Below are 6,000 nucleotides of genomic sequence, written 5' to 3'. Positions count from 1 at the left end.
AAATGGCCTGCAAAAGAGCCTGCCGTTCAGCCAGTGCTGTCAGTTCTCCATTCCTTGACTTACTCTGTGCTAGCTGGATTTCATAAAGTGACAGCACCATGTTCTACCATATACTGGGGTGGGATGTCTGTCCATGCTCTGCACCAACAGCTGCTAACTGGGACTGGGCATTATGAGCATATTTTGTGCTGGTGCTTCTCCAGCTGCACTGGCTCCTACTCTGATTCCTGGTCCACTTCAGTGTGCTGCCTTTGACCTTCTAAAGTCCTTCATGGCTTGGGGGCCAGGGGCCTAAATGATCACCAGTCTTCCCATAGCCCTGCCCTCTACTTTAAAATCCCCATCAGGGGCTTTCTCCCAGTTTCCTCACTGAGGTGTGGAGGGTAGCTACTGGGGAGAGGGCCTTTTTGGTCGTGGCACCCCACTTGCTCAGTTCTCTCCCTGGCAGACTCTCCTGCCACCTGTTTTGATGTCTTTCCAGCGCCAGACAAAGACATTTGGATTTTTCAGGCTTTTGCATTTTAAAGAACATGTTAGGGTGCAATCCCAATTTTGTCATGTTTAGACTGAAAAAAGTCATACAAGACCCCCCCTCTCCAGCACAGGATTGCGCCCTTAACCCCTTTGTTGCATTTTATTTGGATGCTGCTTTTATAGAGTATCAGATTTTTAAAAAAAATCTATGACAGAGTATTTCCTAGAGTTGCGTCTTTATTTAATTGATTTATATACCACTGACCATATTTAAAAATATCTCTCAGCGGTTCACAAGAAGATTTAAATACATTCAAGTACATTGCGATACACATAAACCTGCAATCAAAATATGCAACATTGCTCAAACATGTTAATGTCTTCGAGCTGCAATCCGAAAACAGGTTGAGCCGTGTGGGAGCGCCCTGTTAGCGGGGCGGGGGTGATGTTTTTAACGGGACCTGCCCTGCTGCGGTATCTACGGAGGGTTTGGCATCCTCCCAAACCAGGCAATGAGTCCAGTGTCAGAGGCGGTCTGCCTGTGCACATCAGCTGCTGGGGAACATGGGCGGCGGGCGCTGCTGCCCCCCGTCCGGCTTGCGGGCTTCTGGTGGGCGGCTGGCTGGCCCCTGCGCGGGGGCCCCTCGGGGGCTGGGGCGGTGGATTTGCTCGGCGCTTCGGTCAGAGCCGGCGAGGACCGTGACGGAGCTCTCCGGGGCCCGGAGCAGGTGCGCTCGCAAAGCACCCCGGACGGCTCCTTCGGGGCGCTGACTGAAACGCGGGGCGGACTCGCCGCCCCGCTGCCGTCGGAGCCCCAGCCTCCACCGCCCCTCGGCCGGATCCAGCCGGCCTTGCGGCGTTCTGCCCCGGGGCATGTGCAGAGCGCCGCTGCTTCCGAGCGGGCCGGCGGGGCGGGGCGCGGCGGGGCGGGGCGGGGGCGCCGGCTTCGCCCCTGCGCCTCCCGCCCGTGGAGCGGCGGAGGCGGCCTCAGCATGCGCCGCGCCGCGCCGCGCCCGCTCATCACCATGTGAAAGGCGAGCGCGCCGGCGGCGGCTCCAGCCCGGCGAGGGGTGCGGAGGCTCGCCCGCCTCGCCCGCCTCGCCTCGCCCCCCGCGCGCCGGGCCGGGCCGGGCCGGGCCGGCCGGCTCGCTCCGGCGCCGCGCTCTATGGCGGAGGAGCCCCGCCGGGCCGCCCAGAGGCCGCGGTGGACGGCCAGCCCCAGCCGGAGGCGGCGGCGCCGTGCCGGGCGCGGAGGGCCGCGGGGGCTGCCCCGCGCGCCGGGTGAGTGGCGCGGGGCGGCGCCCGGGGCGGAGATCGCCCCCGGCCCGGGCCCGGGGCAGCCGCCGGGAGAGCGCGCGTGCTCCACGGGGGAGGGAGTCGGGAGCGCGGGCGCCCGGCGGAAGGGGGTCTTTCGGCTCTGGGGCGCGCGCGGCGGAAGTTTGGGGGCGGGGGCGGCGGGGGGCAGAGATGGGGACCTTGAAGCTGGGGCGGCGGCTTGAGGGGCACTGACGAGGGCGGGGGGGCAGAGTTTGGCTCCCCCGTGGGGACACCCGGGGTGAGAGTTGGGGGTGGAAAGAGGGAAGTCTTAGGGGAGCGAGTTGCGGGGCGGGGGGCAGAGCTGCTTGTGCGCGCGTGTATGTCGGCGGGGATGAGTGCAGAACGATGACAATAGGTCGGGAGCGAAGTAAAACGGGGGGGGGGTAAGGCGCCTTTGGTCGTTTAGGGTCTGAGTAGGGGGAGCAGAGCATCCTGGGCGAGCCTGGAAACTGGGATGCGGGGTGGGTGCAAAAGAGAATGGGAGCCCAAGTGCTGGGGGGGGGGCAGACCAGAGCGGAGGGAGATCCACTCTGGAGCGGAGCGCTTGCCGGGACTTTGGTCTTGGCGTTGGAGGCTGGTGGTGGGAGTAGGGGGGATCCAAGAAGTGTGGTGGGGGCGGTCAGGAGAGAGATCTCGGACAGCGGTGGGTTGAGGTGCGCAGCCGAGTGTGGGACTGGATGGAGAGGCAGAGAGGTTATCTGGAGCCTGCCTGAAAGGGGCGTAGGAGTGGGGGGGGGGCTGCACTGAGCGGCGGGGGGGGGGGACCAGGAGGCGTTTGAGGGGTGCATAAAACCGGCACGGGACAGTGTCTCATCTGGGAACTGGAACGCGGCGGTGTCTCAGATAACGGAGGCACGGAGTGGGTGGGAGACTTAAGTTTAAAGAAAGAGCGGAGGGCGGGGGCGAGGGAGACGCTGATCGTCCTTAGTTTCAGTGCATCACATATTACAGCAACGGGGTGTGAAATTCATAGGGAGTCCGGGGCGATGAGAGATGTTTGGGGTCATGCGATGTGGATTAGGGAGGATTGGGTGATGTACGTGAACGTGGCCAGGGCTGAGAGTTAGGGAGGGCACTTTGGGTGTGGGTTTGCTTTGTGGCGTGTGTGTGTGAATGCAGAGAGGCAAGAGGGTTTTGTAGCAGCGGATGCCTGGAGTTAAGGTGAGGCAGCCATCTCTGGTCACAGATTACGGCACCGTGAAAGGCAGCAGCAGGGGACCCGGAGCTCCAATGTAGGGGATCACCATCCAGCGGGAAGTTATCCCGCACAAGCCCTTTGAACTGAACAGGAACTGCCAAAGAGCCTCGGGGTTCAGCGGATGCCCTGATTATATACTCCCCATCCTGCTGGTGTTTTGCTGCCCACAGTTGGAAACAGGAGGCTGGGCGAGATGGACCTTTGGTCGGATCCAGCCGGGCACGTCTTCTCTTCCCTTGACCTGAGTTTCCTCCTCGTCCAGCTCTCCTTTTCCATCTGGTACCCCCTTCTCTGTTTTTCATAAGCATGTAGGTCAGGAAGGGTGGCAATGCTGTAGCCCTACAGCAGCTTTCCCCAACCTGGAGCCCTCCAGATGTGTTGGACTACAACTCCCACCATTCCCAGCCAGCATGTGTTGGAGGGCACCAAGTTGGGGAAGGCTGGTTTAACAGATACTTTCTCCAGCCTCACTCTTGGCAGAAGGTAAGTCCCAACTTTGCTTGCTGTACCATTCCCCCACCCCCACGTGCCGATTTGGGGCAGGGGAGCCAAATGGCCAACTCTGCGGGGGGCTTGGCTGGCAGTCTCTCCATCTGCCACCTCCTTTAAGGACATCTAAGGACATGTATTGATTGTGCCCAGAGTAGGCTATGTTGTCCTAGCCTCATTGAGTTTACTGAATGGTGAAGGGAAGGTACTCTGGGCACGGTCAGAGGCACGGCTCCCTTTACTGAAACTTTGCATGCCCGAGGGCTGATCGCAGAAAAGCAGCTTCCAGGCTTGGACCACTGGGGTCAAAGGAGGATCCAGCTGGCATCCGGCTTTGCTAACTAAACTTGCAAAGGTTCGCTCTGCCTTGTGCCTCCCCCCGCCCCCGCAACCATGACAGAGGGGCTGCAGGGTCGGATGACATGCGGATTTTCAGCAGCCTGGCAGGAATTGCAGAGCTTGAGGCTTGAATGAGGAATTGGCAGAACACGCAGGAGCTGCAGAGATGGAGGTAGGCCCACCTGAGCGTTTCAATCAAAGCGCTTCCTCCCGGAGACTTAGCAGTGCCAGGAAGAGATGTCTTGAACCAAAGGAGCAATATGGGAGAGACCAGCCTTCTCCAACCCGGTGACCTCCAGATGCCCGGGGATGCTGGGAGTTGTAGTCCAACACATCTGGAAGGCACCAGGTTGGAGAAACCTGGCTTAGACCTTACAAATGTGATCTCTCCTCCCTGTCAAATCAAAAGGCTGCTTTTGGGAATGTCCATCCTAGCCCAAAATTGGGAGTTCTCCAGGCTCTGTAGGATTTTCTGGAAGAAATGTGCATTTTCAAGAAGTGTTTGAGTTTGAAGCTCAAGCTGCAAAGCTATGAGGTCATCTATGATGGCATGTGTACATATCTGTGCACCTTGGCATCTGTGCAATTTGGACAAGTTCAGCCAATCAAAGCCCAAAGTAGGGAGATCTTGAGGCTCAAACCTGTGTGATCTTTCTTTCACCTGGGTCCCGCCTCTACAGTGTGGCGGGCGTTTTCAGGGATGGGTGATAGCACAGTTGGGTGTCTGTCTTCCACTATTAACTGTCAACAGCCACTTTGGGGCCTGCTTTTGACAAGTTAAAAGTGGTTCTGGGCAGGAAGTCTCTAGCAGATGAGAAGAGGGTTGATTCTCTCCCCGACCCCAATTTCTTTCAGGCCCTTGGAGACTGTCGTAGTGTCTTTGAAGTGACTGTCGTAGTGTCTTTGAAGGCCGGTGATGGCTCAGTAGCGTTCGTAGAACAGTTTGCAGGACTTACATCTGGGCAGCTCCCATGTGAAAAATACTGTTTTCTTTTAGGATTGGGGGGGGGGGACTAAAGAAAACCCATCCCCCTGTCCCCCTGATTTCGATTCAGGCTGCAGAATGTGGATCGGTTGTCTGCTTTACTGGGTTTAACTTGTTGGGTTTGGAAGGAATGGTTGTGACCGGGCTTGCCAAGGGCAGCCTGCTTCTCAGACTCTGTGCCACTTAGCTGAATCCCAGTCACTGGGCAGCATCGGCACAGGCTATGTTATGCCCATCAAGTCCGTAAGGCTGAAGATGGGCCGTAGCTTTCAAGAACTCAACACAGTTTGAGAGAGGGTTTGCTTCCCATGTACACACATTTCTTCTCTTCTGCCCCTCCCCCCAATTGCATCTAGTTAAACAGGATTGGCAGGCTTTTGAAGCCATGCAAAAACCTGCCGTGCCTGTTTGGTCAGAGGTGAAAGAGGGATGAGCATACCCATGTTACGAGCAAAAATCCCTCTTTCAAAGTGCTTTCATTTCTCAGGGCAGCAGGGGGTGGGGGGTGGGAAGGCAGGAACTGATATCTCCTTGCAGGCATAGCTATCTGAGATCAAACCGGTATCTGAATTAGAATCATAGAATCATAGAATAGTAGGGTTGGAAGGGGCCTACAAGGCCATCGAGTCCAACCCCCTGCTCAATGCAGGAATCCAAGTCAGAGCATCCCTGACAAATGGCTGTCCAGATGAACAGATGAATTGTTGGTCATCTGTTCACACTGGCCACAGGAAGCCTCATGCATCAGCATCATTGCAAAGGGTAAAGGCAAAAAAAAGAAAGAAAGACTGGTGAGTGCAAGCCATCCTGCAGTGAAACATTTCTATCCAATTACCCAGACCACAAGAACTTAATTTCAAACACAAGGTGCCAAAGCTCAGCTTGCGCTCCTCAGATTCCTGCTGTATGTTTCCAGTGCTGGAGGGAAGGTGCTCTCCTGTTCCTTATGCTCCAAATCCAAGCATTAGGGGAGCAGTCTTAGCTTGGTGATGGAACAGATGTTGTGCATGCAGAAAGTCCCCGGTTTGGTCCCGGGCATCTCCAATTTAACAGGATCCAGGAGCAGGCAGTGGGGAAGAGCCTGTTCTGCCTGACACCCTGGAGACCAGTGCCAGTCAGAGAAGGTGATGCTCTGATGGACCAGTGCTCTGACCGGATGGTATGAAGCAGCTGGAACTGATTCTAGAGGGCCCTGGTG

General features: G+C 57.2%; 1 protein-coding gene across 3 annotated transcripts in view; it reads left to right on the top strand.

The window, feature by feature from the left end:
- Nucleotides 1-1,402: 1,402 nt before the first annotated feature.
- NPAS1 (neuronal PAS domain protein 1) overlaps nucleotides 1,403-6,000 on the top strand; it is a 93,364-nt gene continuing 88,766 nt past the window's right edge. For all 3 annotated transcript variants that reach the window (XM_084814757.1, XM_084814759.1, XM_084814755.1), the window contains exon 1: nucleotides 1,403-1,755. The gene's annotated coding sequence lies outside the window, so the exon portion shown is untranslated. The remainder of the gene's footprint in view (nucleotides 1,756-6,000) is intronic.

The sequence above is a fragment of the Heloderma suspectum genome, chromosome 10 (genome assembly GCF_057233095.1).
Source record: "Heloderma suspectum isolate Gila_16-S chromosome 10, 16-S_ref, whole genome shotgun sequence".
Classification (NCBI taxonomy): Eukaryota; Metazoa; Chordata; class Lepidosauria; order Squamata; family Helodermatidae; genus Heloderma; species Heloderma suspectum.
This window is presented reverse-complemented; position numbering and strand designations above follow the sequence as displayed.